Source organism: Ovis aries, chromosome 2 (genome assembly GCF_016772045.2).
Source record: "Ovis aries strain OAR_USU_Benz2616 breed Rambouillet chromosome 2, ARS-UI_Ramb_v3.0, whole genome shotgun sequence".
Taxonomy (NCBI): domain Eukaryota; kingdom Metazoa; phylum Chordata; class Mammalia; order Artiodactyla; family Bovidae; genus Ovis; species Ovis aries.
In genome coordinates, this window is record NC_056055.1 from 126363915 (window position 1) to 126387936 (window position 24022).

Sequence of the window (24022 nt, forward strand, 5' to 3'; positions counted from 1 at the left end):
ACAAGACTGAGAGGAAATCAACACAAAAAGGATGAAAATGCCAAGAATGTCTCAGCCAATCCGACCAAGCTCTAGGTTAAACGAGGCCTAACTTCCACCCTAACTAGAAGTATCTTGGGGTTCTTGAGGGCCAGTTTGAGTTGAATCTGCGTTTACTTATGACTTAAAATACTCTGCTGCTGCTGCTGCTGCTGCTGCTGCTGCTGCTGCTGCTGCTGCTGCTGCTGCTGCTGCTGCTACTAAGTTGCTTTAGTCATGTCCAACTCTGTGCGACCCCATAGACGGCAACCCACCAGGCTCCCTCGTCCCTGAGATTCTCCAGGCAAGAACACTGGAGTGGGTTGCCATTTCCTTCTCCAAGGCATGAAAGTGAAAAGTGAAAGTGAAGTCGCTCAGTCGTGTCTGACTCTTAGCGACCCCATGGACTGCAGTCCACCAGGCTCCTCCATCCATGGGATTTTCCAGACAAGAGTACTGGAGTGGGGGGCCATCGCCTTCTCCTAAAAATACTCTAGCACATATAATTAATAGGGTTCTCTTTCATAATTAGGACAATTGTATAATTAATCATGTTTCATTTTTTCTGATAGGAATTTAGAGTTAAATTTGAAACTCAGTCACAAAAATTACATAAGCTTTGTGGTGTATATTTTCAGTCTCATTTAATAAGGTCCAGTTTTCCCTCTTGCCTATTTTTTTTCTGGTTTTTCATCATTTTCTTTATAACTTTTAACTTTTATTATAAACCCATAAAGACTGCTTGCAGAATAAGTTGAGATATAAATAAATTAATAAAGTAAAATCAAATGAATTACAGAATAAGTGCAACTTTCTCAGAAGATCCGCAGTACAAACACAAGCAAGGGAAAATCAAAGAAATGATTAAAGATATTTTACAAATCAGAAATGTTTACTGAAGAAAGCATGTTCTGTTCATTTCCCACATAAATGAAACTTACTATTATATTTCATGTAATTGACCAGAAAAAATAAAATTGGTTTTATATAATTTTTGATGATCTATATAGAATTCAAATTACAAAGTAACAGAATCAATAGCCTAAGAATTACTGGAAAATGTCTCATGTTATATAGCTCATCTTATTTTTTCTTATTCAGACCATTTCACTTCATTAACCTAATGAATTTATACTAAAATATGTCAAACCTGTTGCATTAAAATTTACATTAAAGTTGTTTGCTTTCCAAAGAATATTTTTCTCTATAATTGAGTTTTGGAATAAATGCATATTGCCTGTTACACATTTTTCACCATTTTGATAGGCATATACTTTCTTTCCATAAGTATGCATAGCATGGAAATCATGGTGCATTTTACACCTTGAAATACATATGAAATATTTGATGAGAGTGCTACAAACACAATTTAAATATACATATGAATTTATAGTAAGTCTGGTGGAAGAGCAATCAGCTCTGCTTAATTTTATCTTTTTCTTTGCGATTATAAATCCAAATTGTATTCCTATAGGATTAACCGTTAAGAAGTAAGACAGACTGCCAACCAGACAGGAGGGAAATGTTTGTCAATCCATATAAGGGCTAGCAAATATGGTTTCGCTACAAAAAAAACAAATGGGTAAAATATTTTAATACTTCTTTGGTACATTGCTGCTGCTACTAATGCTGCTAAGTCACTTCAGTCATGTTCAACTCTGTGTGACCCCGTAGACAGCAGCAGACCAGGCTCTCCCATCCCTGGGATTCTCCAGGCAAGAACACTGGAGTGGGCTGCCATTCCCTTCTCCAAGGCATGAAAGTGAAGAATGAAAGTGAAGTCGCTCAGTCATATCCGACCCTCAGCGACCCCATGGACTGCAGCCTACCAGGCTCCTCCGCCCATGGGATTTTCTAGGCAGGAGTACTGGAGTGGGGTGCCGTTGCCTTCTCCTCTTTGGTACATTAATGGCTTATAAATCACAGAATCAGCTGCTCTTAGGAAAAGAAGAAAGCACACTGAAGAAAAATAATAATAATAAATTCCTTGGCTCTAAGAGTACAAGAGCTTCCCTGGTGGCTCCATGGCAAAGAATCCGAGAATCCGCCTGCCAATGCTGGAGACACAGGTTGTATCCTTGGGTCAGGAAGATCCCCTGGAGAAGGAGATGGCAAGCTGCTCCAGTACTCTTGCCTGGGAAGTCCCATGGACAGAGGAGACTGGCAGGCTACAGTCCATGCAGTTGCAAAAGAGTCAGACAGAAGTTAGCAACTAAACAAGAGCACAAACTCCCACCATTTATAACGTTTGTTTTGTTTTGTTTTGTTTTGTTTGACTGTTACTTTCATCACTAAGAAGCTCAGGATGATCACTTAAATTTTTAGTTCTCCTGATATCATGAAAGCAAGATTTGATTAAGGGAAGAAAGTAGCATGGAGAGATTGGACAAGATGGAAACACCATAAATTTTGCCTATTTCCTCATTGAGCCCATGCCAGCTCAGAGGTGTGCAAACACAGGTCAATGCTCACTATTTCAGCCTAAGTCATCCATGTTTGCTGAAGACTTAGCAACCAAGCCAACTGCAGAACTTCTGGGCCATCTTATTGACCTCTCACTGCTCTACTTGTAGTGCTCAATGTAAATGATTTCTTTGTTATGTGGCTGCTTAAAGTCACTTACAAATCAAAATTCATGAAAAATTTCTCTTGTAATTTAGAAATATGTGTCAATTATAACTACAAAATTAAATATAAACAATTTTAAAATCTGCAACTGTTATCAAAGTGTATCTAGAAATGATTTTCATTTAGTGGCAATTATATATGTGTGTGCATGCCTTCATTAGACGGCAGCTATCTTTAACAAATTGGCATAAATGGCAAAATGAACTTGGATTTGTTGCTGCTTGTCAATCAATCAAACACTAATTTAAGGACCTATTACATGGTTCAGGGCACTTCAACCCCCACAAACCTTTTCACCCTGTTTTCCATCATTAACATGCTCTTCGGTAGCTTCATGGAAGGGTCATATGGGGGTTCAGGAGTAAGACTAGTGCTGTAAGGAACTAGAATCTGGATGTGAGCAAATCACAGCACACACCCACACAAAATCTTCTGTGCAGACAGACACGTAAATCTCTTTAAATAGATTGTTTTTAAATTTAAATGACTTGAGCAAAGCAAGTAAGGCAAGACTCTAGCAGGAGGGAAAAGTTCAGAGTCTGAGGTCTCCATGCTGCTGCTGCTGCTGCTAAGTTGGGTCAGTCGGCTCTGACTCTGTGCGACCCCATAGATGGTAGCCCACCAGACTCCCCCATCCCTGGGATTCCCCAGGCAAGAACACTGGAGTGGGTTGCCATTTCCTTCTCCAATGCATGAAAGTGAAAAGTGAAGTTGCTCAGTCGTGTCCGACTCTTCATGGACTGCAGCCTACCAGGCTCCTTCATCCATGGGATTTTCCAGGCAAGAGTACTGGAGTCGGTTGCCATTGCCTCCTCCATACTTAAACCAGTCTCAAATCAGCTTTCTTATGGAAACAATAAGAATGGAGAAGCTATTCCCCATACGATCTTATACCCCAAAGCACAATTTCCTCAATCCCCTTTCCCAAAGTGCCCACAGACCTCTCTGGTCTCAGAAACAGTTATTCTGAATTGGTCTGTGGTTTGGGAATTGTGGATAACTTTTTACTCATTATAGTATTTATTTGTAACATTCATTCACCTATTTTCTTACTCTGGTTTTTCTGTGTTAGAATCATTGTAATAGCTATCCCTTATTTACTAAGACAAATAATTCAAACTGACAAGAACTTTCAAACGCCAGCAGAGGAGAGATTATGCTTTAGTGACTAGCTGTGAATTCTTGTATATGGATATTCATAAGAACAAGTAATTCCAATTTTTCTCTTTAGTATGTTTGCTCTTATGGGGGATAAATACTGTGACAGAGAAATGTTACATATGAATTCAAAGACCTAAGATCTAACGTGCAGTTTATTCTTGTCTCACAGTTCCTTCCCATCTGGCCCTAAATCCCTAACAATGACTTAAAAAGCTTTCAAGAAAGAAAACAAGAATATTGACAAGTTTCTGAAATGCTGCCCTTAGAGTCCATGCCGTCGATCGTCTATTCCCCAGCCCTATGCAGCTATAATCACAGAAGGCCGCAGAAGACAGGATTGACTTCTGAGTCAGACAGCCCTGGATTAGTATTCCAGCGCAGTCTTTCGACTGTGTGCTTATCCGCTCTAAGCCTCAGCCACCTCCTCTACAAGTTGGAGGTAATACAAGCACCCACTTCAGAAGGTGCTGGAAGCTTTAATGGAACAACTCACGTACAGCAGCCATGTCTGGCACAGAGAGTGCTCAGTAAACATTACTCCATTCTCCCCACCCCTCTACAATGCCTAAACCATTGCTAACCAGGGCAAAACTGCAGATTAGGAGAGAGAACCTCTCCTGTAAATGGGATTCATAACTACGACTGTCATGGATTCAGTATCAAACATGTGTAAGTAATTGCTGGTGCATTGGCCATGCATGCTAACAACACCAAAGCTTTCACCTCATTCCACTTGTTACCTTTGGACTTTCTGTGTGTTCCGATGGAACATACCTTCTCAGATGAAAATAGAGTTTGTTTCCTTGGACTGCACTCATCCTACCTCTTGCCAATTATTTTCCCAAGGTAGCAGGAAAATGCAGCCTTTTCTCTCACATCCGTAAAGGATGGCTAGAGTCCATCTCCAAATGAACAAATTATCTGAAAACTGTGTAATGCTGCCGTCAAGAAACTCCTATCTTGCTCACCAATTGGGCTCTCTGGTTATTAGGAAAGATAACATTTCCAGAAACAGCATAATCTAAGCAACAACATTTTGCAAAACATACTATTGAAATTGTAGGCTACATTTATGGAAGGCCAAGATATGTTCAACTTAAATATATCATGTTCCAAAATACCATGTGTAAGCCAAATATTTGGAACTCAAAATGTGTCTTCCCATAAAATCTTATACAATGATTTAGTGCTTCTGTCTGTCATACATAAACTACTATAATTCATGATGTAATCCACCTGAGGTAGAGTCCCAGACATACTGATGTGCACAATTAGTCTCTATTTGTGTAACTCACTTTTTCTCAGCCCTCATCACCCTTCAGGTTTAAATTTGTTCATTTGTTCAACACAAGAATATGATATGCCAGAATGGCTGCGATCCAAAAGTCTACAAGCAATAAAATGCTGGAGAGGGTGTGGAGAAAAGGGAACCCTCTTACTCTGTTGGTGGGAATGCAAACTAGTACAGCCACTATGGAGAACAGTGTGGAGATTCCTTAAAAAAACTGCAAATAGAACTGCTATATGACCCAGCAATCCCACTGCTGGGCATACACATCAAGGAAACCAGAATGGAAAGAGACAGGAGTACCCCAATGTTCATCGCAGCACTGTTTATAATAGCCAGGACAGGGAAGCAACCTAGATGTCCATCGGCAGACGAATGGATAAGAAAGCTGTGGTACATATGCACAATGGAGTATTACTCAGCCATTAAAAAAAATAAATTTGTATCAGGTCTAATGAGGTGAATGAAACTGGAGCCTATTATACAGAGTGAAGTAAGCCAGAAAGAAAAACACCAATACAGTATACTAATACATATATATGGAATTTAGAAAGATGGTAATGATAACCCTGTGTGCAAGACAGCAAAAGAGACACAGATGTATAGAACAGTCTTTTGGACTCTGTGGGAGAGGGAGAGGGTGGGATGGTTTGGGAGAATGGCACTGAAGCCTGTATATTATCATGTGTGAAACGAATCGCCAGTCCAGGTTCGATGCATGAGACAGGGTGCTCAGGGCTGGTGCACTGGGATGACCCTGGGGATGCGATGGGGAGGGAAGTGGGAGGGGGATTCAGGATGGGGAACACATGTACACCTGTGGCAGATTCATGTCAATGTATGGCAAAAACCACTACAGTACTGTAAAGTAATTTGCCTCCAATTAAATAAATCTATATTTTAAAAAAAAGAATATGGCATGCATCACCTGTTGCTAAATGCCAAGCACCCTTCTAGATTGTCTTTACACCCTTCAAATGTAAAGACAAGACAAAGCCCTTGCCTCCTCATGTTTACAGACAAATGGGGAAAAGAGACAGAGAACAGATAAGCCCTAACCAGTAAGTTTAGAAAACTCAGGCATGGCCACAGAACTGGAAAAGGTCAGTTTTCATTCCAATCTCAAAGAAAGGCAATGCCAAAGAATGCTCAAACTACCACACAATTGCACTCATCTCACACGCTAGTAAAGTAATGCTCAAAATTCTCCAAGCCAGACTTCAGCAATACGTGAACCGTGAACTCCCTGATGTTCAAACTGGTTTTAGAAAAGGCAGATGAACCAGAGATCAAATTGCCAACATCCGCTGGATCATGGAAAAGCAAGAGTTTCAGAAAAACATCTATTTCTGCTTTATTGACTATGCCAAAGCCTTTGACTGTGTGGATCACAATAAACGGTGGAGAATTCTGGAAGAGATGGAAATACCAGACCACCTAACCTGCCTCTTGAGAAATCTGTATGCAGGTCAGGAAGCAACAGTTAGAACTGGACATGGAACAACAGACTGGTTCCAAATAGGAAAAGGAGTACGTCAAGGCTGTATATTGTCACCCTGCTTATTTAACTTCTATGCAGAGTACATCATGAGAAACGCTAGACTGGAAGAAACACAAGCTGGAATCAAGATTGCCGGGAGAAATATCAGTCACCGCAGATATGCAGATGACACCACCCTTATGGCAGAAAGTGAAGAGGAACTCAAAAGCCTCTTGATGAAAGTGAAAGAGGAGAGTGAAAAAGTTGGCTTAAAGCTCAACATTCAGAAAACGAAGATCATGGCATCTGGTCCCATCACTTCATGGGAAATAGATGGGGAAACAGTGGAAACAGTGTCAGACTTTATTTTGGGGGGCTCCAAATTCAGTGCAGATGGTGATTACAGCCATGAAATTAAAAGACGCTTACTCCTTGGAAGAAAAGTTATGACCAACCTAGATAGTACATTCAAAAGCAGAGACATTACTTTGCTGACTAAGGCCCGTCTAGTCAAGGCTATGGTTTTTCCTGTGATAATGTATGGATGTGAGAGTTGGACTGTGAAGAAGGCTGGGCGCTGAAGAATTGATGCTTTTGAACTGTGGTGTTGGAGAAGACTCTTGCGAGTCCCTTGGACTGCAAGGAGATCCCACCAGTCCATTCTGAAGGAGATCAACCCTGGGATTTCTTTGGAAGGAATGATGCTAAAGCTGAAGCTCCAGTACTTTGGACACCTCATGCAAAGAGTTGACTCATTGGAAGACTCCGATGCTGGGAGAGATTGGGAGCAGGAGGAGAAGGGGACGACCCAGGATGAGATGGCTGGATGGCATCACGGACTCAATGGACGTGAGTCTGAGTGAACTCCTGGAGATGGTGATGGACAGGGAGGCCTGGCGTGCTGCAATTCATGGGGTCGTGAAGAGTCAGACATGACTGAGCGACTGAACTGAAACTAAAACTGAAAGTTCAGGTATGGAGAAGTGCTATGAAAGATTTTTAAAATCTTAGAGACATTCTTTCTGAGGAGGTGACATTAAAGCAAGCTAAAGTGGGAATGGTAACAAGGTGACTATCAGGGATAAGCATTCCAATTAGAGGGAACAGCAGTGCAAAATCCTTAACTGGGCTTGGTAGTTAGAATGTTCTCAGAACAAAATATTTATTTTAGTTCAATGTCAAAGGAAAATTGTACCAGATTGAGTTAAATAGGCAAGGAAGACTCTATTCAAGACTATTGCAATAGAGAAATGAGACTTAACTCTGCTGAAACAAAAGGTGGGAGGGTTTTTAAGCATTGTGGTGAGCTTGTGAAAAAGTACTGCAGTAAGTTAGGGAAGAGGTGGATCAATCTGATTATACTATCTGTCTTTGCTAATTGGTGCTTACCTTTCACAGAAACTGAGAGATAAAGGTGCTATCTTCGTTGACAAGATTATATTTCAAAGGGATGGCTCACAGATTCTTAACGTAGCTTCCCCAGTGGCTCATTGGTAAGAATTTGCCTGCCAATGCAGGAGACATGAGTTCAATCCTTGGGTCAGGAAGATCCTCTACAGGAGGAAAGGGCAACCCACTGCAGTATTCTTGCCTGGAAAATTCCATGGACAGAGAAGCCTGGCAAGCCTGGCAGGCTACAGCATACAGGGTCACAAAGAGTTGGACACGACTGAGCATGCATACTCACACAAGTCCTTAAGAAAGACATTTCTGGTTGCAGAAGATCTCAAAGGGGCAGAGAAAGAATTTACAATTGCAATTTTTCTAAAGTAAATGCTTTAAAGTTATATCTAATTGTGATTTTGATTTGCATTTCTCTGAGGATTAGCAATGTTAAGATTTTCTATGTGCCAGTTGGCGATTTGTATACCTTCTTTGCAAAAATGTCTATTCAGGTTTTCTGCCCATTTTTAAATTGAGTTCTTTGGGTTTTTTTACTTGAATTGTATGAGCTGTTTGTATATTTTGGATTTTTACCCTTATCATTCATGAAATTGAAAGTCACTCAGTTGTATCTGACTCTTTGCAACCCCATGGACTGAGGTCCTGAATTCTCCAGGCCAGAATACTGGAGCGGGTAGCCTTTCCATTCTCCAGGGATCTCCCCAACCCAGGGATCAACCCAGGTCTCCAGCATTGCAGGCGGATTCTTTACCAGCTGAGCCACAATGAACATCCAAGAATACTGGAGTGGGTAGCCTATCCCTTCTCCAGCAGATCTTCCTTACCCAGGAATTGAATCAGGGTCTCCTGCATTGCAGGCAGATTCTCTACCAACTGAGCTATCATTCATACCACTTGCAAATATTTTCTCCTATTCAGTAGGTTGTCTTTTCATTTTGTCAATGGTTCCCTTTGCTGTGCAAAAGCTTTGAAATTTAATCAGATCCCATTTGCCTATTTTTGCTTTTATTTCTTTTGTCTTTTAAGAGACAAAGACAAACAAAAAAATTATGATTTATGTCAAAGAGTGTTTCACTCATATTCTCTTCTGTGAATTTCATGGTTTCAGGTCTTATATTTATGTCTTTGATCCATATATTTTTGTATATGGTGTAAGGAAATATTCTAATTTCATTCTTTTACATGTAACTGTCCAGTTTTCCCAGCACCACTTATTGAAGAAACTGTCTTTTCTCCATTGTTTATTCTTGTTTTCTTTGTTGATGATTGGCTTTGTTGTTTAGTCACTAAGTCATGCCCAGCTATTTTGCAACCCCTTGGACTGATGCTCACCAGGCTCCTCTGACCATGAGATTTCCCAGGCAAGAATATGGGAGAGGGTTGCCATCTCCTCCTCCAGGGGATCATTCTAACCCAGAGATGGAACCTGTATCTCCTGTATTGGCAGGTGGATTCTTTACCACTGAGCCATCAGAGAAGCCCTTGTCCTTGATTAACTGACCATAAATGCATGAGTTTATTCCTGTTCTATTTTGTCCACTGATCTACATATCTGTTTTTCTGTGTCAGTGCCATACTGCTTTGATTACTGTTGCTTTCTAGTAAAGTCTGAGAGATGATACCTCTAGCTTTGTTCTTTTTTTCTCAAGGTTGCTTCAGTAATTCAGGGTCTTCTGTGGTTCTAAATGCATATTAGGGTTATTTTTTCCAGTTCTGTGAAAAACGTCATGGGAGTTTTGATGGGGATTGTGTTGAATCTATAGATTGCTTTGGGTAGTATGGACATTTTAATAATATTTATTCTTCCAATCCAAGAACACAAGATATCTTTCCATGTCTTTGTATCATTCTCAAATTCCTTCAACATTTCATAGTATTCAGAGTATAGGTCTTTTACCTCCTTGCTTAAGTTTATCCCTAGGTTTTCTTCTTTCTGATGTAGTTACAAATAGCTATCATCAGAAAATCTACAAAGAACAAATGTTGACAAGGATGTGGAGAAAAGGGAACCCATGTAGTGTTAGTGGGATTGTAAATTGGTGCAACCATTATGGAAAAGAATATGGAAGCTGCTCAAAAAACTAAAAATAGAACTACCATATGATCCAGCAGTGGAACTGCTGATATACATCTGAAGAAAACAAAACATTAACTTAAAAAGCTACATGTTCTCCAATGTTCATAGAAGCATTACATACTATAGCTAAGATACAGAAGCAACGTAAGTGCTCATCAAATGAACAGAAAAAGCTACACACACACATACAGAGAGAGGAATATTATTCAGCCATAAAAAAGGATGGGATTTTGCCATTAGCAACAACATGGATGGAACTAGAGAGTACTACGCAAAGTGAAATAAGGCAGACAAAGACAAATGCTCTGTGTTATCACTTATATGTCAAATCTAAAAAAATAAAACAAAAGAAAGTATACAACAAAAGAGAAAGAGGCTCACAGATTTAGAGAACAAACTATTGGTTACCTGAGGGGTGAGGGGACTGAGGAAGGGCAATATAGGAGTGGGAGATTAAGAGACACAAACTACTATGTATAAAATAAATACAAGAACAGACTGTATAGCATAGGGAAATGTAACCATTATTTTGTTGTAACTTTAAATGGAGTATAAACTATAAAAATATTGAATCACCATGCTCTACATCTGAAACTAATACAATATTGTAAATCAACTATAAGTCAACTTAAAAAAAAAAACTAAGAAAGTTAAAGCTTTAAGAAAACGGAAGTCAATGGCTACAGTCAGGAAGAAACTTGTCTAATTTTAGTTGAGCTGAGGGGAATGTTAAGGCTGTCTTGGTCAGTAAAAACATCAATATTTAATAATTAGAGTCAATAAGAGAAATCTTTGTCTACAAGTTTTCCAGCCTTCCATTCACTGCTGCTAAAATTCCTTAAATGAAGTGATAGAGTTTGTCAGTACCTGAATACCATCTGCACCAGAAAAGGTTATCAAAGGTCTAGAACACTGTTGGAGCAGACGCTACTCAGCTGTAGGTAAATACAACTCTATCTACCTCCCAAATGGCTACAACATCAGACTCATGAAATTTCACAGAGACTGATAAACTTCTTTGTGTTTGGGGTCTGGAAATGTTTGCTGTGTTGTTTTTTGTTTTTCTTTGATTTTTTTTTTTTAAGTATTAAAAACCAAATGTTTAGCCTAGAGACAGTAGTCAACCCTGATTTTGGCAAGGGACTAAAAGAGCCATTTCCTAGAACTTTGAACCTGATAACATTGCCTCCTAGGAAAAGAAGTTTTCTCAATTCAGGCTTCCACACTATTCATACAGGATCACATAAATCAAATATTTATAAGCCAGGAACTGCATACATAATATCAAGCCTAATCAGTTCAGTTCGAGTTGCTCAGTCATGCCCAACTCTTTGCAACCCCATGAATCGCAGCACTCCAGGCCTCCCTGTCCATCACCAACTCCCGGAGTTCACTCAGACTCATGTCCATCGAGTCAGTGAGGCCATCCAGCCATCTCATCCTCGGTCGTCCCCTTCTCCTCCTGTCCCCAATCCCTCCCAGCATCAGAGTCTTTTCCAATGAGTCAACCCTTCGCGTGAGGTGGCCAAAGTGCTGGAGTTTCAGCTTTAGCATCATTCCTTCCAAAAAAATCCCAGCGCTGATCTCCTTCAGAATGGATTGGTTGGATCTCCTTGCAGCCCAAGGGACTCTCAAGAGCCTTCTCCAACACCACAGTTCAAAAGCATTAAGCCTAATAGACAGTTCTAAATTCTTTGTCAGCGTTTCCCAGGTGGCACCAGTGGTAAAGTATACGCCTGCCAAAGCAGGAGCTACAAGAGACCCAGATTCAATCCCTGGATCAGAAAGATCCCCTGGAGTAGGAAATAGCAACCCACTCCAATATTCCTACTTGGAAAATTCCATGGATAGAGGAGCCTGGCCATGGGGTCTCAGAGAGTCAGATGTGACTGGGCACCCACATGCATGCAATTCTTCATCAAGTTTTAAAAGACATGGACATTTTTAACATTTGTAAAATAATAAAATTGCAGAAATGGAGAATAGATTAGTGACTCCTAAGCGTCAGTGATAGAGGAAGGGTGCAAGTGTGGCCATAAATGGACAACATAGGGAGTCCTGTGGTAATGATACCATCATTACTTTAAGAGTAAATTAAGTATCTTTAATTGTGGTGATTACACAAATCTGTATATGTGATGGAATGCAAAAGTAGGAAGTCAAGGTATACCTGGAGTAACAGGCAAATTTGGCCTTGGAGTACAAAATGAAGCAGAGCAAAGCCTAACAGAGTGTTGCCAAGAGAACACACTGGTCATAGAAAAACACCCTCTTCCAACAACACAAGGAAGACTCTACACATGGACATGACCAGATGGTCAATACCAAAATCAGACTGATTATATTCTTGCAGGCAAAGATGGAGAAGCTCTATACAGTCAGCAAAAACAAGACGGGGAACTGACTGTGGCTCAGACCATGAATGCCTTAGGGCAAATTTCAGATTTAAATTGAAGAAAGTAGGGAAAACCACTAGACCATACAGGTATGACCTAAATAAATACCTTACGATTATACAGTGGAAGTAACAAATAGATTCAAGGAATTAGATCTGATAGAGTGCCTGAAGAAATATGGATGGAGGTTTATGACATTATACAGGAGACAGTGATCAAGACCACCCTGAAGAAAAATAAATGCAAAGAGGAAAAATGCAAAAAGAATCATTGAAAAAGCAAGAGAGTTCCAGAAAAACAACTACTTCTGCTTTATTGACTATGCCAAAGCCTTTGAATGTGTGGATCGCAACAAAGTTTGGAAAATTCTTAAAGTGGTGAGAATACCAGACCATCTTACCTGCCTCCTGAGAAATCCTAAGGCCTCTGAGGAGGCCTTACAAATAGCTGAGAAAATAGGAGAAACTAAAGGCAAAGGAGAAAAGGGAAGATATACCCATTTGAATGTAGAGTTCCAAAAATAGCAAGAAGAGATAAGAAAGCCTTCCTCAGTGATCAGTGCAAAGAAATAGAGGAAAACAATACAATGGGAAAGACTAGAGATCTCTTCAAGAAAATTAGAGATTCCAAGGGAACATTTCATGCAAAGATGACACAATAAAGGACAGAAATGGTATGGACCTAACAGAAGCAGAAGATATTAAGAAGAAGTGGCAAGAATACATAGAGGAACTATACAAAAAGATCTTCATGACCCAGATAAGCACAATGGTGTGATCACTCACCTAGAGCCAGACATTCTGGAATGCGAAGTCAAGTATGCCTTAGGAAGCATCACTACGAACAAAGCTAGTGGAGGTGATGGAATTCCAGTTGAGCTATTTCAAATCCTAAAAGATGATGCTGTGAAAGTGCTGCACTCAATATGTCAGCAAATTTGGAAAACTCAGCAGTGGCCACAGGACTGCAAAAGTCAGTTTTCATTCCAGTTCCAAAGAATGTTCAAACTACTGCACAATTGCACTCATCTCACAAGCTAGCAAAGTAATGCTCAAAATTCTCCAAGCCAGGTTTCAACAGTACTTGAACCATGAACTTCCAGATGTTCAAGCTGAATTTAGAAAAGGCAGAGAAACCAGAGATCAAATTGCCAACATCCATTGGATCATTGAAAAACAAGAGAGTTCCAGAAAAACATCTATTTCTGCTTTATTGACTATGCCAAAGCCTTTGACTGTGTGGATCACAACAAACTGTGGAAAATTCTTCAAGAGATGAAAATACCAGACCACTTTACCTACCTCCTGAGAAATCTTAATGCAGGTTAAGAAGAAACAGTTAGAACAGGACATGGAACAACAGACAGGTTCAGAACTGGGAGTACGTCAAGACTACATATTCTCACCCTGCTTATTTAACTTATATGCAGAGAATATCATGCAAAATGCTGGACTGGATGAAGCACAAGCTGGAATCAAGATTACCGGGAGAAATATCAATAACCTCAGACACACAGATGACACCACTTTTATGGCAAAAACTGAAGAACTAAAGAGCCTGTTGATGAAAGTGAAAGAGGAGAGTGAAAAAGCTGGCTTAAAACACCATTCAGAAAACTAAGATCATGGCATCTGGTCCCATGACTTCATGGCAAATAGATGGGGAAACAATGGAAACAGTGACAGAATTTATTTTGGGGGGCTCCAAAATCAGTGTAGATTGTGACTGCAGCCATGAAATTAAAAGATGCTTGCTCCTTGGAAGAAAAGATATATATAACAAACCTAGACAGCATATTAAAAAAAAACAGAGACATTACTTTGCCAACAAAGCTCCATCTAGTCAAAGCTGTGGTTTTTCCAGTAGTTATGTATGGATATGAGAGTTGGACTATAAAGAGAGCTGAGCACCAAAGAATTGATGCTTTTGAACTGTGGTGTTGGAGAAGACTCTTGAGAGTCCCTTGGACTGCAAGGAGATCCAACCAGTCCATCCTAAAGGAAATCAGTCCTGAATATTCATTGGAAGGACTGATACCGAAGCTGAAACTCCAAAACTTTGGCCGCCTGATGTGAAGAACTGACTCCTTGGAAAAGACTTTGATGCTGGGAAAGACTGAAGGCAGGAGAACGGAACAACAGAGAATGAGATGGTTGGATGGCATCACCAACTCGATGGACATGAGTTTGAGCAAGATTTAGGAGTTGTTGATGGACAGAGAAGCCTGGTGTGCTGCAGTCCATAAGGTCACAGAGTCCGACACAACTGAGCGACTGAACTGAAACTGAGCGACTGAAACGACACGACTGAGCAATTCTTCACTGAATATGCTGAGTTAAACTTGGTTGAGTAATTTTCATGAATGCTATTGTGGAGTAATTTTCAGTTAGAATAAGAACATGGATTTTTCTTAAGTGTCTGGCCAAAAAAAACTCCATGACTCTTTCTTCTCTGGCTATAAGGATTAGTATACTCAGACTCTACCTACCTTACACTTACAACCCAGACGAGTTTAAAAAAAAAAGTCACTGTAATGAAAAAATGCCATTTTTCCTTAATTATCCAGAGAAATTCAAAGGTGACACACTTATGTTAAGACAAGTGGAAAATGTTCAGCAAAATATTTTGTAAAATAGAGCTGTTCACTTAACACAGGAAACAATGGAATTATAAAATGATAAAATTATATAATGATGTTGCAATGTTTCAATATACAACTTCTAACATGTACAGCTCAGCCTGATTTTCAAAATATAAATATACAGTTTAAAAAATTCCCCTAAGTGTTGGAAAACTACTTCCTAGTTCAAATTACATTAAACCTGTTTGTTTCTAAATTGTCTAAAGTTACAAACACAGTGTCAAAGCTATAATGGAACGATAGAATGTTTAAGATAGAATGGACAGAAGGACAAGCTACCTAACTCCAGCCAGAATTTCCAGACCAGTGTTCTTCTACTATTCCTTATTCAACGTAAACTGAGTAATACCCTTTAAGCTGTTGTGCTGCAAAAAGCAGAAAGAAAAAACAAACCACACTTAGATCTGTAGACAGAAGAACTAGAATTATGAAATCAGACAAGGAACACGCACTCATGGCGTGATTGACCACCCCTGAATACTGCCTATGAAAGAACAATGATTGAAAATTGCTCATGTTTTTAGTGCACTTGGGATTTTGTTTTAGTTTGTAAAGGACACGTAAAGAACAAAAGGATAAAATGTTTCTACCTTGTGCTCTAGCATAAGGGTCACCCTTGCAGATGAAAAGCTCACATACAACTATTTGAGTGAGAAAAAGAACTACTTAACCCAGAAGGCAGTGGTGCTGTGGTGGAGAATGAACAAAAAGGGCAAGCACTCAGCAATTTAGGGCTGAGATGAGAAAATTTAGAGGAACCATGAAACCCAAATGAGTTCTGAGTAAGCATGCTCCTATCTGACGGTGCAATAGCAATTAGATTAAGTTTTGTACCATCAATAAGAACTGTTATTGCAAGTGAAATGAATAGTTTAAGCATTGATTTCTTTAAATCCTCCCTGGAAATATACAACTTGCTCGATATAGCATCCATATAAATTGTATTCTAATAACTATTTAGTTCATCCATATATTCATCTAACATTCACACTGGGGGTCACATTAATGCGCCTGTCATTCATTTACTTATTCAATGTATATTTACATCATGTCTGTTATATGATGGTTACTTTCCTAGACACTAGGGGTACAAATATGAATTAGAAAATGTTTTAACCTTCCAACCAATCTAGGATTCTTTCTTAGAATATCCCTGAAAGCTAGTCCCTCTTTGACTAGATTCAGTGGCAGGAAACATAATTTTTCTGGCATCCAATTTCATTTCTAGACTAATAAAATTGTCTAAGAATTCTACTTGAGATAGATATAAACTGTTTCACAATATTGAGGGTACATATAATAAATGTCATAATTTTGAAATTAGGCAAACCAAATTAAAACAAATTCACCAAGATTGGCAGGAAAGTCACTATGAGTTTTCCACAGGAAGACACACACACTCTTAGGCAAACACCTGCAAATAGATAGATAATACACACTCATTCATACACCAGTGAACCAGTGAAGTTGCTCAGTCATGTCCAACTCTTTGCAACCCCATGAACTGTAGCCTACCAGGTTCCTCCATCCATGAAATTTTCCAGGCAAAAGTACTGGAATGGCTTCCCATTTCCTTCTCCAGGAAGATCTTCCTGACCCAGGGATCGAACCCAGGTCTCCAGCACTGCAGGCAGACACTTTACTGTCTGAGCCACCACAGGGAAGCCCCTTCATACATACATACACACAATTTATTCTGAAGTGAAAATCAAACATGATCTCTCAGACACGCAGCCATTCTTCCTCCACTCTCTGCCTAATGCAATGACTCTGTGTGAAACATATTTAGGTACCTATGATTCATTGTGGATTGGCTGTGCAAATGGCCATGGCAGATTTTCCCTGAGACCTAGACCCTTAACACCAAGGCACTCACAGCCTCTCAGTGCTGCAGCCTCCAAGATCCTGCAGTCTCAGAGCTGATACATTCATGGAGAGTCCAGAACCAAGTTCACCTGAAAATGCACTACTCTCTCTAAGCTACCAACAATATCTCTAGGTCAACACTTTAAGCACACAGCTTATGTCTCCTTTCCTCTTAGACAATTAACTCTAATTGCTTCTCAGAGCCTTGACTTGTTAATTTTTCCTTAAGGATAAGAAAGATAAGGATTTTAAAGAAAACACAACTACATTTTTGGAATAAGGAAGGGGAAAATACTTTTCATTGTTTTAAGCATGGTTAATTTCTCCATAGGTGGTTCTGCATAATTAAGTGTTAATAACTTTTCTATTACATTCACCGTGAGATGAAATCTGTCATCCTGTAAATTCTTCCCAAGAGTACTAATCACACCTCTTGTAAAATCTGCTGTCAAAGGAAAGAGGCCATGATTTTTTTGTTTGTTTGTTTCCTGAGGTGTTTTTCTTTTCAATTTTTATTTTTACTTTATTTTGCTTTACAATACTGTATTGGTTTTGTCATACATTGACATGAATCCACCACGGGTGTACATGAGTTCCCAATCCTGAACCCCCCTCCCGCCTCCCACCCCATATCATCTCTCTGGATCATCCCCATGCACCAGCCCCCAAGCATCCTGTATCCTGTATCAAAAATAGACTGGCGATTCGTTTCTTACATGATAGTATACATGTTTCAGTGCCATTCTCCCAAATCATCCCACCCTCTCCCTCTCCCACAGAGTCTGTATTTTTGAGGCCATGATATTTAAGGCAGCTCTCAGGTCTATTGAAGTCTTCTCCAGTTTAAATATGCTCAGTGTCTTCAACTGCACCCAGCAGCACTTTATTGTATTTAACACTGGAGACCTCTAATGCAGCTAGAATTTTTTTTTTTTTAAGTAGAAGAATGGTATGCCAGAATAGTGACTGATTTTAAAGTACTTGATTTTGCATCTCAGGGCTCAAATCCAATGATGAATGATTTTAGTTTGGCTGGCATTAAACTAGCATCTGGAGAATGATGTCAGGTGGGCCTTAAAGAAGCACTGCTGTTAATAAAACTAGTGGATGTGACAGAATTCCAGCAGAACTATTCAAACTCTAAAGAATGATGCCATCAAGGTGTTGCATTCAATATGTCAGCAAATCTGGAAGACCCAGCAGTGGCCACAGGACTAGAAAAGGTCAATCCTCATCCCAATTCCTAAGAAAGGTAGTGCCAAAGAACGTGCTAACCATCAGACAATTGCACTCATCTCCCATGCCAGTAAGGTCATGCTTAAAATCTTGCATGCTAGACTTCAGCATTATGTGAACCAACAATTTCTAGATGTCCAAGCTGAGTTTTAAAAAGGAAGAGGAACCAGAGATTGAATTTCCAACATTTGTTGGGTCATAGAGAAAGCTAGAGAATTCCAGCAGAATATCTATCTCTGTTTCATCAATTACACCAAAGCCTTTGATTGTGTGAATCATAATAAACTGTGGAAAACTCTTAAAGAAATGAGAATACCAGACTATCTTATCTGTCTCCTGTGAAACTTTTATGCAGGTCAAGAAGCAAGTTAGAACCCTGTATGGAACAACTGATTGGTTTGAGATTGAGAAAGGAGTACGACAGGGCTGTCTGCTGTAACCTTGTTTGCTTAATCTATACACTGAACACATCATAAGAAATGCCATGCTGGATGAATTACAAGCTGGAATAAAGATAGGTGGGAGAAACATCAATAACCTTGGATATGCAGATGATACCAGCAGAAAGCAAAGAGGAATTAAACAGCATCTTGATGAGGGTGAAGGAAGAGAGTGAAAGAGCTGGCTTAAAACAAAATATTAAAAAAACTAAGATCGTGGCATCCAGCCCCATTACATCTTGGCGAATAGAGGGGAAAATGTGGAAGTAGTGACAGATTTCTTCTCCTTGGGCTCTAAAATCACTATGGATGGTGACTGCAGCCATGAAATCAAAAGACGATTACTTCTTGGCAGGAAAGCTATGACAAATTTAGGCAATGTGTTGAAAAGCAGAGACATTACTCTGCTGATAAAGGTCCATATAGTCAAGACTATGGTCTCCCCAGTGGTCATGTATGGTTGTAAGAGCTGGACCATAAAGAAGGCAGAGTGCTGAAGAATTGATGCTTTTGAAATATGGTGCTGGAGAAGGCTCCTGGAAGTCCCTTGGACAGCAAGGAGATCAAACCAGTCAATCTTAAGGGAAATCCACCTCAAATACTTACTGGAAGGACTGATACTAAAGCTGAACTCCAGTATTTTGGTCATCTGATGTGAATAGCCAACTCATTAGAAAGGTCCCTGATGCTGGGAAAGATTGAGGGGGAAGGAGTCGAGGGCATCAGAGGATGAGATGGCTGGGTGGTTTCACTGATGCAATGGACAGGAACTTGGGCAAACTTCAGGAGATGGTGAGGGACAGGGAAGCCTGGCGTGCTGCAGTCCATGGGGTGGAAAGAGTCAAACAGAACTCAGCAACTGAACAACAGCAACAAAGCATTAAGAACATCTTCACTTCTTAGCACCCTTTTTTTCTCTTCCTTCTTCTCATCAGCCGATAAAATTGTTTCATTGGCAGGTCTAACTCAGACATGGAGATTAATCCATCAAGCTATCATAGTAAGTCTCTAGTCATTAACATGATCCAACTAACTCTTTGCTTTTCATTATTCTTTGTGCATTAATAAATCACCAGTACCTGTATAAAGAAAAAGTGAAAGAATCTATACAAAAGTACATTCAATGGCAAAACAAAGAGTGGTCAATTTAACCAGGAAAAGTTGATGAAATATGGGTCAATAAAAGCTCCAAAGAAAAAGAAAACTTTGAAATCTAACTTTGTTAGCTGGGCAAGGATGAAAAAGAGAAGTGTTTTAGTTTTTTTTGTGTTTTTTTTTTTTTCCAGGGGAGAGGGGCTGCACCACACAGCATGTCAGATCTTAGTTCCCTGAGCAGGGATCAAACCTGTCCCCCCTGCAGTGGAAGCACAAAGCCCTAACCACTGGGCCACCAAGGAATCCTCTAGAAAGTGTTTCTTGGCAAAGAATTTTAGGCCTGCCTCAGCCTAAATTCAGTTACTAAGTTAACAGATGTCAAGAAAAGCTGAGCTTCAGGGTATGAGTGGTTCAAGTCAACTTTTTCTCTACCTGGGTTAACTATGGGATTTTGCCTTTTTTCTCTGGCCAACTCTTTGGCTTTTTTCAAAGAATGTGAACCCTTGTCTTACTTTCCAGTATTCCCCAGGGCTTAGATTCCTGCTTTCCATTTCAAGCACCCTAGAAGATAAAAAGCTCTTTGTAAGTCTGAGCCTTATAACTGGGGCCCCTTCTCCCCTGCACCTTCCTACATACACATCTACAGCCAAATCAGCCAGCCTAGATGTAACCCTGGATTCTTTTCCCTGCCAAAATGCTGAGATGTTCTCCTGTTTGAGCTTCCTTCATTTGGCCATTTTCAGTAAGTTCTATGAAGACTTTTCCTACTAGCGGGTTTGTTTGGTCTCTGGATTCCAATTTTTCCCAGTTGGGCCATCATAGCCAAGTCATCATTATAACTCATTTGTAAAGCATCTACTTTGCTTGTAAAGAGCAAAACTGACTCCATGTGATTTATTTCACCAAAAATAATAATAATAATAATGGTTTCAAAAGACTGTTAAAAAAACATAAACAAGACTTCCAATTCAGATAGGCTATAATACTTTGTGATAAACTAAAGTTGCCACAAAGAACAAGCAGAAAAGCCAGATAAAACAATGTCTACAATCATTAGACATCTGAGGAAGGAACTGAAGCTATGGAAGTTAAAATACTGAAGGAAGACTCTCAGAAAGGTAAGCTAATTATCTGAAGAAGCTTTGTTCCTGGGGTTTTTGCTGACTCTGGGGGTCAGGCAACAGGCTAAGAATCTGAAAAATCTGGGCTTGGCTTAAGCAGAGTGCCATGGAGTTAGGGTGACAAAATTGGAGACTGCTACTGCTGCTAAGTCACTGCAGTCATGCCCGACTCTGTGCTACCCCATAGACAGCAGCCCACCAGGCTCTACCGTCCCTGGGATTCTCCAGGCAAGAACACTAGAGTGGGTTGCCATTTCCTTCTCCAAGGCATGAAAGTGAAAAGTGAAAGTGAAGTCGTGTCCAACCCTCAGCGACCCCATGGACTGCAGCCTACCAGGCTCCTCCATCCATGGGATTTTCCAGGCAGGAGTACTGGAGTGGGGTGCCATTGGAGACCAAAAGGTCTCAAAATGACTTGTCAAATTTTGAAAGTACATGGGGTTGGAGGCAGAAGCTTCTGAAAACAAGAATATTTTTCAGAGTCTTTCAAAGCTTTGGACATTATAGACTGGAGTTAAGGACCTATCAGAGAAAGGATTCCCAGTAAATATACTGGACTCCTAGTTCAAAGACTTGAGGAGCTGTACCCTAAGGAGCAAGAGCAAGTAAGAGATGGACTACAGACTTAAAAAAAAAAAAAAATAGCTGCCATTCGGCCTTCACACAGCACAGTCATCAGTTGGATCAGCTTCCACTCTATAAGCCATACTTATAAACAATGTCTAATGTTTTTCTCTTTTTCTCAAAAGAGAAAAACAGGCAATAAAAATAAATGCACAAATGATCTGAATATTGCTTTAGCAGACAAAAGTTTAAAGAACTATGATTAATAAGTTCATGGAAATGGAGGGAAAGATAGAGAAACTATATTAAAATGGAGATGTTTTTGCCACAGAACTGATGTCCATCAAATAATCAACTGAAAATTCTGGAATTAAAAAAAAAAAATGTGTCTGTCATTAAGAACTAAATAGATGGGCAAACAAAAGGTTACAGAAACATGATTTATGAAGTAGAGGGCAGATCAATTTCTCAACAAAAACACAAAGAGAAAAAAGAATGAAAAACCCAGGAAAGATTGTTAGAAATGAGTGGAACACAAGAAAAAGGTTTTAAGCTATGTGATTTAAAGCATAAAGGAAGAGAATTGAAACACTGGGAAGGAAGAAATATTTACAAAGATAAAGACCAACAGTTTTCCATTGATAAAACACATCCATCCAGACTTGAGAAATCCATTGAACCACAAGTAGGATAAATCCAAACAAAACCATACTTTTCATGTAATAACAGACTTTTGGACTCAGAGGGAGAGGGAGAGGGTGGGATGATTTGGGAGAATGGCATTGTAACATGTATACTATCATGTAAGAATCGAATCGCCAGTCTATGTCCGACGCAGGATACAGCATGTTTGGGGCTGGTGCACGGTGATGACCCAGAGAGATGTTATGGGAAGGGAGGTGGGAGGGGGGTTCATGTTTGGGAACGCATGTATACCCATGGTGGATTCATGTCAATGTATGGCAAAAAAATAAAATAAAATTAAATAAATAAATAAAATATTTTAAAAAAAAGAAACAAAATTACCTTGAACTATAACTACAAGCCTCAGGTATAGTACTTCGGTTCTCAAAGGTGTGACTAGTTATTATTGCAAAATGCTACTTACAGGTCACAGATGCACTCAATTTTTTTTCTCAGGAGCTATCCATTCCAGTCAGGCTAAGATGGAAATTCTTAAGAAGCTTCACTATGGGGAAATAAGGTAAAGATGGTGGAGGAATAGGATGGGAAGACCACTTTCTCCCTCACAAATTCCTCAAAAGAACATTTCAACGCTGAGCAAACTCCACAAAACAACTTCTGTAGGCTGGCAGAGGATATCAGGCAACCAGAAAAGCAGACCATTGTCTTCAAAAACAGGTAGGAAAAAATATAAAAGATGAAAAAGGAGACAAAGGAGGTGGGGAGGGAGCTCCGTCCCGGGAAGAAAAGCCCGTCCTGGGAAGGGAATTTTAAGAGGAGAGGTTTCCAAACACCAGGAAACACTCTCCCTGCCGAGTCTGTGGCAAGCCTTGGAAACACAGAGGGCAACATAACAGGAAGGAAAAATAAAGAAATAATTAAAACCAACAGATTACAAGCCCAACAGTAACTCCCTCAGCGGAAAAGCAGCACAGACGCCTGCATCCGCCATTGGGAAGTGGGGGCAGGGCAGGGACGCGCAGGAGGCGCAGGCTGCAGTGCTTTGCAAGAATCGGGCAGGAATGCCCCAGGTGCAACCAGAACGATCTAACTTGTGCTAGCAAATCAGACTGTGGGATAGCTACCGCACGAAAATCCTGAACGTAAGACACCGCCAGGACCGAGCACAGAACAAAGGACGGAACGGAAAAAGCCGGCTGCAGACCATCCCCCACCGGTGACAGGCAGCCAGAGCCGTAAGGACTGGAAAGGGGCAATTGCAGACCCAGAGAGACTTTATGTACCTAACTGCAAGCAGGCTTCTTTGCTAAGACTTCTGGGGGTGCTGGACAGTCACCATCTGCCTCACGGGGGGCGCCAGCAGTCCACCCAGAAAGCTAAGCAGCAGCGGCAGAAAAGGTGACAAATCGCGGAGATCGCACTCGCCAAACTCCTGAGCTACTCGAACCTGGGAAGGGCACAAAGCGCAGTCCCAGCCAAATCTGTGCCTCTGAGGGCTGCCTGAGCGCCGAACCTGAGCGGCTTGGACTGGGGAAGTGCACGCAGCCTAGGGCCGGCCCCAGACGGTTCCCGGCTGAGCATCGTAGAGCCGGAGTGGTTTGTGCGCCACGAGAAGGGACAGGTCAAGCGGGGCTGAGACACTGTGTGCACACGACAGTGCTATATGTTTGCAGCATCCTCCCTCCCCACAGCGCGACTGAACTAGTGAGCCTAAAAAACCAGCAAACAGAAGAAGTTAAACAGAGGGAACCACCTTGGAAGTGATCCCACACGGCCCACAACATCAGAGAAGAGCCAGTTATATTTTTACTATTTTTAAAATCATTCCTTTTTTTTTCATTTTTTTCTATTTTTTTTCTAACTTTTTTAATTGTTAAGTCTTCTATTTCTCCTCTAATTTTTATTTCTATAACCTACTATTACTATTTTAAAAAAAAAAAAGACTTTTTTTTTTTTAAGGCA

At 40.2% G+C, this 24022-nt stretch overlaps 1 long non-coding RNA gene and 1 other non-coding gene across 2 annotated transcripts in view; both read right to left on the minus strand.

Annotated features, from left to right (window-relative positions):
- Positions 1-24022, minus strand: part of LOC132659195 (uncharacterized) — a 254351-nt gene that overhangs the window by 172107 nt on the left and 58222 nt on the right. The window lies entirely within an intron of this gene.
- Positions 19960-20032, minus strand: TRNAG-UCC (transfer RNA glycine (anticodon UCC)). Its single transcript has one exon. It is a non-coding gene; the product is annotated as a tRNA-Gly (tRNA).